Here is a 9497-nt window from a genome sequence, read left to right as displayed (position 1 = left end):
CCAAAAGATTTACACGGGCGCCATAAGCTATTTGACACGATGACACATAAACGCGTCTTCACGACGACAATCTTTTTTCGACGGTCGCTTCGACGCAGCCCGAGTCGGTTGGCTGCCTGGCGCCTCGGCTAACGGGTCTCGTTTATTAATCGTCTCCGGATTATTTACTCGGACAAAGAGTCCGGAATTTGTGACCCTGCACGATGGTCCGCAGCAGCAATTTATTTTGTTGCCATGTTCATTTCTCGCGTAACGTTTCAACCTCTTCAACTACCGAGCTGAAAACTTGCAGCTTGTTGTCTCGCGATTCATTCCGGCTGTCGTGCCAGCGGAGCTTGAGATCCTATTGTCCACTTTGCGGTACGAAGTTTCAGCGTACGTCTGGAAATTGTCGTGGTTATTATTATTTTATTTTTTTGTCTTTAATTCGATTCGATCGAAAGTACGAGTAGAAGGTGACGAGTGAAGAAAGAAATGAAAAGAAATAGAAAAATTAACGTCGACGTTATTTTATTGAACCGGTTCAATTCAGATGGTTAGCATCGCAATCAAACTGGTATATTATAACAATATGTACAAGTATAATATACGTCGTATATCAAAATCGAATGGTAATCGCTGTACTCCGCTGTCGTTGCCCACTTAAATATTGTTGTAACAATTAAGCTGCACCTGTAATTGAATACCTTGTACGCATTATAATACACCTGATATAAATAATCCCGATGCTTTGTCTGCCCTGTTCAAGTATCGTTATCTCTCACCCTTGCGATAAATAAATTGAAAATTATTTTCTTCAATTTCCTTTTTTTTCTTTTGTCTGTCTTCAATTATACTACTATAGTTACGATGAATTCCGATGCGTTGATATTTCGTATCCTCTTTCGCGTTGCTTTATTTTTCTTCTTATATCCTTACAGTGTTCGTGAAACTGGTGGAAAACTTCCGTGATGCGAAAAATGAAACGTCAACGTCCAGCACTGACATACATAGAAATTTTTTTTCTCTCTCTCTCGAAGGTACACGGTAGGTATTGCAACGCGGGTTAACCGGCAGCATTGACATTAATTCGATAATACCAATGTCGTATGACATTGTCGTGAAGTTTTTTATAAAATTGTAATGAGATTTCGATAGCGCATCAGTCGTAACGAAGAATTTACTTATTACATTATCACGTTTGAACCACTGACCTCAAGTATATTTTATTAAGTTTGTATTAAAAAACCACTGCGGTAACGTCAAGGCTTTAATAAATCATATCTCTGTACTTTGCCGTACGACCAAGCGTATAAGTACGACTCATACACGTCGTGGATATTGCGGGAGGATTATATCCTTTCAAGAAGGGATAAAGCTACGAAGTGCGGAGCCAAAGGTTTCTTCTTATTCTTCTGTATACCTTAGTTTTTGTTTTTTTCTTTTTGCCTGACTTTTTTCTTCTCTTAAATTCCTCTTCGGATCTCAGTGCTTTGGTTTTCTTCTTACTTTTCGACCCTATCCGCGCCATATTCGAATTGCGCGTTATTGAGAGCAAAGAATTTCCTGAACATAGAAATTTTTTCTTTTCCCTAACTCGTTTTTAGTCGATCATTAAAAATGACGATGATCGGAGATCCCTGCAGATTTCATACGAACAGGCTGGTAAAACGTGACGGGGAAAAAACTGAACGCATACTCGGAGCGAATTAAAATCCCATATCCGATTCCCGGGTCCTTGCGAGATTATCCAGCCCACCTTGTAAAAAGTGCGGCGCCCACCCGCTCGGTTTTATCATCGAGTATTGACGTTAATATGTAAATTAAATATCTGGTCAAAGCGCCAATGACTACGGTGTACGCCGGTTGGAACGTCCACGCGAATGATCAAGTATTCTTTATTAAATGATATTGTACAATTATTTATCGCTATTTCTTAGGGAGTTGCTGACAAGTTGAATGGAAATTTGAAAAATTCCGCAATAAATACAGCGCTACCACGTTCCACCGGGCGATTTTAATTCCGCGGACTGTCGAGATACGAGAATCTCTTTCGGTTTTATATCTTGTGGTTGATTCACCGATTCCGCCGAACGTCGAAGGACTACGAAAAAATACAGCGAATAAAATTACCTACGAATTCACGTGTACCATCGATATCTGCAGTCCGTTTGTATCGATCTACGATTTATAAAATGTGTAGCGCGGTGGAAATTCTCCTCGCCTTAAGTACGATATTATATACATATACATTTATCGGTATGTGCGTGATGTATAAGTGGATAGCTGATAAATTTATTCAGGTTTACACTTTTCTTCCGTTATATTCTTATTGTAGAATTTGATACGGTTCGAGAGATGGATCGAAGCAGTTACCCTTGCATACCGGAATCTGAAACGATCGTAATTTTTTTTTTTTGTTTTTTTAACCAGAGAAACATGTCGCTCGTACGCATTATGAGTTTGAACGTACGGGACGATCATTATTCTATGTCCGTGCGATGAGAACGTGTGATTTCATTGGAAAATGCTACTTTAACAGCGAACACGCGAACAATTTTCAATTTCTACTCCGACACATCGGAAAAAATCTGTGAGGCTAAGATCGGGTGAATTCTGACGTGATTTCACGGGCGGGGAACCCAAACCAGTCGGATGAACGAAGCTCGAACTAATGCTGATTGAGATATCTCAATTTTTTCAGTACTCTCGGAGCGTCTGACGTTCCACGGAGTTGACAGACGCATTCACTCACTGAAAGGGACCAGATCGAAAATGATGACGTTGCACTCGCTAACGAGCATCCTCTTACCTTCGACGGAGAATGTATTCACGTCCGCTAGTTTTTGATTTGCAAATGAATTGACATACGTGTATGGCGGATTATCGTTGTCGTATGAATCGGACATTTGGACCAGGCCTGCAATACGAGACGTTGAAAGGTCTTGTATTCGATGAAAGCACTAGAGAAAAACAGATTGCAATAAAGTCAATTGCGTACGTGCAATTCGGTATTCGACCATTGCAGCGTCTCGTACGTAGATCCTCCTTTTTCGAGGCAACGGCAGTATGGCCTCGGCAGTCGAAGCGACGTGGTCATCAGGAGGGACGTCGATGGTAGCGCGTACATCCTTGGAAAAGAGATAGAAGAAGCTAGCGAGGAGAGAGAGACATATTTTTGGGTAAGGTTTAGCAACGGATTAGTACGCGGTTACTACAGCGCCATATATTTTGTTGACAATGAGTCCAGAGTCCAGTTTTAATTGCGCATTCGCTCGGGAAGGAGTGTTCCGTTCGATCTACGTATTTTAAAAAATTGCTTGACAATCGGTAGCTACTGAAAGACCTATATCATTGGAAATTTCGCGAATTCCGTAACTCGGAGATTTTTCCATAAGCACTGGTGAGCATAATTTTTTTACCGTGACCATCGTATGTTCGGGATTTCGGTTTAAAATTCTGCTTCATTGCTATTTCATGAACGGCTTTATTGATATATTTGTGGTTCAATTTTACAATTTCACTTGGTTTCTGACATAATATTTTCGCATTTCAGATTCATACTGGACAAACATTGAAGTTGCCTAGTTCTTCGCGATACGGTTCAACTTTCAACTACCATCCCTTCGTTATGCTGAAAAATTCGTATAAGGTAAGAAATGATTGTTATCGTGTATTCTTTGACTTGTAATAAGATCAGAAGTGGTTTGTCTGCTTTGCATTTCTGGAGTCAGAATGCATTCAATGAGCGTACTAGAATTGACATTCTATAAGACTTTGCCTGCTGCCTCGAAAAAACGCTAAGCCTTAGATATTTCTCAATAATTATTAATTCTCATGATGACGATACTTCTAAATTGATGTGTTCATTTATTCATTCATCTATTGATTCAGTTGATTAACTATTCATTCATTCATTGAATTATAAATTGATACCTGATGCCTTTGTAGTCTTGATGTAAAGCAATCTTCGCGTCTATAATTGCAGACTGTTTTGGTAACCAAACAATTAATTTTTGACGACAGTATTTTCAACAGTTGATTAATCCATTAGTATTTCGGAAGCCCTTTTCACTATTCAATCAATTGAATAAATGGATAAATAACTGAATTAATTAATCAAATTAATGATACTGTATGATTTCGATGGTTCTGACTTGATGTGTTCATTCATTTATTTATTCAGTCATTCATGTATTCTTTTATTTATCGAATTCTGAAATGTACCTAATTTCTATATGATCTCACATGTGAAGCAAATTATAATTTGTACGTCTGCAGTTTATAAGTAATTACTTCGATCGCTAACTCTCGTGAAAATATTCTTGATTTTTTACATTTTTGACCGATAAATTGGCGATAACTCGGTCAATTTTGAAGATAGATCGTTTGAACTTTCAAATTCGGATTCCTGAGATCAAAATACATAGGAATAGCATAGGAAACTCCATAAAAAAAATTATTGAATTTTGTCTCAAATTTTGAGAAAATCCTAAGGCTATAGGCTTACCATTTTTTCGGGTCAAAATGTGAAGTGTTTCTAAAATCAATTGCAGGACACTTTTCTTGTGTATTTTTGCACGAGGAATACGAATACGTCGATTAAATTGAGTTAGGAATAAATCCCATCGAGATATCCTCGATTTTTCACATTTTTGACCGATAAATTGGCGATAACTCGGTCAATTTTAAAGATAGATCGTTTTAACTTTTAAATTCGGATTCCTGAGATCGAAATACATAGAAATAGCATAGGAAACTCCATAAAAAAAATTATTGAATTTTGTCTCAAATTTTGAGAAAATCCTAAGGCTATAGGCTTACCTTTTTTTCGAGGTGAGAAAGATTACTCATATTCTGCAATCTCGGGAATCTGGATCTGGTGTCCAAATTCAGTCATATACAGAATGGAGGGAGTTGACGCCGTAACTTTATACTAAGAATATTGTTTGTCGTCCAAATTTCGAACAATTAGGTGTACCTAATCACACGTTAATGAACTCTCATCTTAGTACTTATTCCATCATCATGTTATCAAGTGCGGAATAGTGGTCCTCGCGTTCAAACACCATAATTCGTCTATCCATAGGATTTGGGAATTTATCAAAGGTTTAGAAATAATCTTCGCCGTTATATCGTGAACAAATTTATTAATAAATCTTAGGTTTAGGTATACAATTCTACTTTATTTCATGTATGACATTTCTTTCAGGCTTTCAATCAGTCATCACTGTGCCTAGTTCATCGCAGTACTTATTCAACTTCCAACCACGAAGGGCAGGCGTTGCATGGCATTGCACAATTCGTTTACAGGTACGACATAAAAATCAGTATGATATATAAGTTAGAGTACATTATAAAAATATATTCAATGTAATATATTAATTCGTTACATTGGCAGTAATATATTAACAGATAATATAATATAACATTAAACTAATATATTGACATACAATATCATATTGGTAATAACATATTCTTATATTACTTCATTATTAATGCACTTTTCGTATATTTCAGGTACTCTGAGATGCGGTCGCCGCAGTTATGACCCCCTGGACTTCCCCTGTTTATCAGGGGGAGTCCAGGGACCCGTCCCCTGGGACTGCGCGGCCTCCCACCGCCCCCGGGGTCCCAGGGGACCCAGTCCCCGAGGACTTGTCTCCGGGGATTCGGTATCCCCGCTGTAGGGGATGCCAAATCCCGAGAGACATGTCCTCGGGACTGGTCTTCGGGGACGCAAGTTCCCCCAGGGACACGTCCCCGGAGATGCGGTATCCCCGCTGGAGGGGATGCCGTGTCTTTGGGGGCGTGGCCTTGGGGGAATAAGCGTCCTCGAAAATCCCGGGAAAAGGAGGTCCCAAGCGGACACTTTGTTTTTCGTTTCTCTAGAGAAATCAAGAAAACGAGTGACCGCTTGGGACCTCCTTTTCCCGGGATTTTCGAGGACGCTTATTCCCCCAAGGCCACGCCCCCAAAGACACGGCATCCCCTCCAGCGGGGATACCGCATCTCCGGGGACGTGTCCCTGGGGGAACTTGCGTCCCCGAAGACCAGTCCCGAGGACATGTCCCTCGGGATTTGGCATCCCCTCCAGCGGGGATACCGAATCCCCGGAGACAAGTCCTCGGGGACTGGGTCCCCTGGGACCCCGGGGGCGGTGGGAGGCCGCGCAGTCCCAGGGGACGGGTCCCTGGACTCCCCCTGATGAACAGGGGAAGTCCAGGGGGTCATAACTGCGACGTTGGAAGATATGCGACCTGTAACATAAATAACAAATATACAATTAGTCAACTGATTACATAACTTACCTAATGTATGACTTATTTTATGATCAGTATATAAGTATAAGACATTTGAATTATAAAGAAATTGTACCAAGTTATATGATAATAAATTATTGTCTTGCCTTATTGGCTTGTCTGATGAATTTTATTATGGGGGTGCATGAATCTACCGAGTCTATTGGGTAGAGCTGGGTGATCTGATTTTATGAGGATTTTGAAAATATTTTCCAAGGGGTTGCAATTTATATACTCAGACTTTGAACGTTGAATTGTACTAGGGACTCTCGAAAGGAATAAATTAAATGAAACATACCTCCGCAAAAAAAGGAGTTGTACGTCTCATGTGTTGCAGATCCATCTCTACCGGAACGGGATGGAGAGGAGTGGATCTTTGGAGAGACTCGTTGATGTCCTGATATGCTTGCATCGCGCAATGGCCATCTACCAGAAAGGAAGAAAAAAAATATCACATGTACAATTAAAGTCACGATATAACAATCGCTTATATTTATCCTGTATTTGTATCCACGAAAATGATGAATAAATCATTCCAAGTTTCATTGAGAAAAGAAATTGAGTGAATCATTGTAAAATCATCCCTACGAATTTTTCCTGGAGCTGCATTCAGTGCATTTGCAATACATCCGTCAGCGAAGCTCGTAATAACGTAATCAAACTACAATGGAAAACCGACGCTCGAGCGATTTGAAAACTATTTCATGGACGGTCCGAAAAATCAGAAAAATTTTGTATAGAAAGCTGATTACGAATAATGGCTATATCTAATTTGTATCAGTCAGATAGATCAATTGATTATCTTCGAATTCCGGAAAACAGAATGAAACGCGTAATTTAATTGAAAAGTCATCTCTCAGAATTTTAAAGGACTGTTCAGAATACCGGGCTAGTATATTTCTAACGACTGTTTTTAGTATGATATAGTCGAGAGCAAGTGATCGAAATACATATAGGAAAGTTTGCATATTCAACTAAATTCTATGTGAAGTTCTGCTCACCGTTCTCTCTCTCTCCATCGTCGCTCTGAGGAACCTGCGTTGTTTATTTTGATGTCGCTCCCGATGTCGCCGCTTCTGACGCCGAAGCCGAACTGCCGTCGAACTCAAGACGGAAGACCTGTAACACATATGTACTCTGTTAACCATGTGCCAAATTAAACGCCTCGATCGGACGTTTCGTGATTGGCTGCAATTCGTTCGATCAGTATACGTATACCGCTTTGTGCCTGAATTAATGCACTTGTTAATTAATCATCATCGATCGAATAATTGAACTCCGATAAGTTTACGGATCTTTGTGTCATATTACGACGACTAATCGGTCGAAGATTTTTCTATTTCGCGATTACTCGGAATTTTCCGTGAACTTTTTTTTATGAAAAACTGAACGGCGGTGTGGGAGCTTCATTTTTCAAAGGCTTCGCTGATTTTTGGGGCGATTCTTTTGGATTTCGGGGTGAAAAACACCAAAGACTACAGACTTCGCACATTTTACATCGTATCGAAGCATGATCGAATGATCGCATGCACGGGAAGGCATATAGTTGGTCATGCAAGGGTCAAGGGTCTCGGGGGGTCGCTAGTCAGACACGCCGCCGTCATATATGCTTTACATACATGTATATACTTGGTATGAATTAATTGTGATTATGATATGCAATTCAAATTTTAATCTCCAATCCTACGCTCGGTAGCTTGGGGTGCCACTCGGATTAATTGGTCACGGATTCAGCTCGTTGATCGGAATGATCGCGTGGCGTAGCCTGATGCCGCTGCCGGTGCACGTCTGCGGTCATTTCCTGTCTCGAGCATCGCGCTGCACCGTCGTAATTCAAATGTCACTTTAATTCATACGTAAATTTCATTCCTCATATCGGAGGTGTCGTCCCACGAGCAGGATTTGAATAAAAATAAATACTTCGAATCTCCCCGATTACAATCAACGCGGTTCTTTATAAATTATTATCGGATACGATCTCGAGTAGTAACGGTTCGCCACATTCCTTGATTACAGAGAAGTGAATCGATGTAATCGACCTTGGACAAGGACGTAGTTTTCTCTGACTCGCTGTCTGACGTTATTAACGGAAATATACATATTTCGGAAGACGACGCTGCTACTTTCCCGGTAGTGGCAAATCATCCAACGGTTTCGGTACAACCTTGACACGAATCGTCGTCACTATGTAAGATTAATTAAAGAATAAAACTCGTTCGTAGAACCGGAGATAGAGAATCATTCGTTACCGATCTTCGTGAATTCCCCCATTTTTTTTCAGTGGGTCGTCGACCGACCTTCCGCTTCTACGGAACGACAGATGTAATTATCATTTCTCTATACGATTCTCGTTCGCTCGATTGTCGTCCCGCCGTTACGAAACTTCAACGTTTCGTTTCTACTCACAACTCCGACAATTTTCTCCTCGCTTTTCTTTTTTTTTCATACGCTCGTGAAAAAATCATCATGAATCATTGACGCACAATTGAAAAATAAATACACGAGGCACTGTCGCAGCGGGAAGATGCATTACGGAACGGCGATGATAGTCGCAATTTCACCGCGTACAATGAAGGTAAGCAATTAAATGGGTGGTAATAAAATAAGCCAGAGTCCACCTGGGTAATTTGTCTGTCATCCCCCACGAAATTCTCAGTCGGGAATGACTCGTATATTTATCGAGCAACGGGTATAGCCTTCGCATACCTTTTCAGCTCCCTCTACCTTTTTTTTTTTTTATTACTTTATAAACCCATACCGCTTTCCACGCACGCGTTTCGCTTCGATAATAATTCCTTCGCTAAACTGAGGTAGTCGCGAGAATGAATTCTTTCTGTTTTTTTTTTTTTTTTTCTACAGTTTGTCAATTTTTTATTTTACATCTTCCTTCTTCCTTTTCAATAGGTACACGTATAATACCGTTTCATGTCTCGAGTCATTTGCATGTAAGTAATAAATCATTGCAAACGCTCCTTATTTTTTTTTTATTTTTTTTTTTCCTCTTCGTTTCGTGCATAATTTGTTGTTTTCATTCTTTGATATCGATGTAACGTTTATAGTTACACCGAAAACCGTTACAGGCGTATACGTATATTTTAAGAGTTCGCATAAATTCTCCGCCGAAGAGACGAAGTGGAAAAAAAAAAAGAAGAAATTATATACGACTTTGTGACACACATCAATTGCACTACCCCTCGTCCGAGTAATTGGACAGCG

At 40.0% G+C, this 9497-nt stretch overlaps 1 long non-coding RNA gene across 6 annotated transcripts in view; it reads right to left on the bottom strand.

Moving 5' to 3' along the window:
* Positions 1-6093: 6093 nt before the first annotated feature.
* The window catches only part of LOC125501487, a 21008-nt gene continuing 17604 nt past the window's right edge, over positions 6094-9497 (bottom strand). For all 6 annotated transcript variants that reach the window (XR_007279075.1, XR_007279074.1, XR_007279076.1 and 3 more), the window contains 3 exons: positions 7283-7400; positions 6580-6707; positions 6094-6239 (listed from right to left, as the gene is read on the bottom strand). This is a non-coding gene — a long non-coding RNA (uncharacterized LOC125501487). The remainder of the gene's footprint in view (positions 6240-6579; positions 6708-7282; positions 7401-9497) is intronic.

Source organism: Athalia rosae, chromosome 6 (genome assembly GCF_917208135.1).
Source record: "Athalia rosae chromosome 6, iyAthRosa1.1, whole genome shotgun sequence".
In the NCBI taxonomy this organism is placed as follows: Eukaryota; Metazoa; Arthropoda; class Insecta; order Hymenoptera; family Athaliidae; genus Athalia; species Athalia rosae.
The sequence above is the reverse complement of the archived record's forward strand: the minus strand, read 5'-3'. Positions and strand labels throughout refer to the sequence as shown.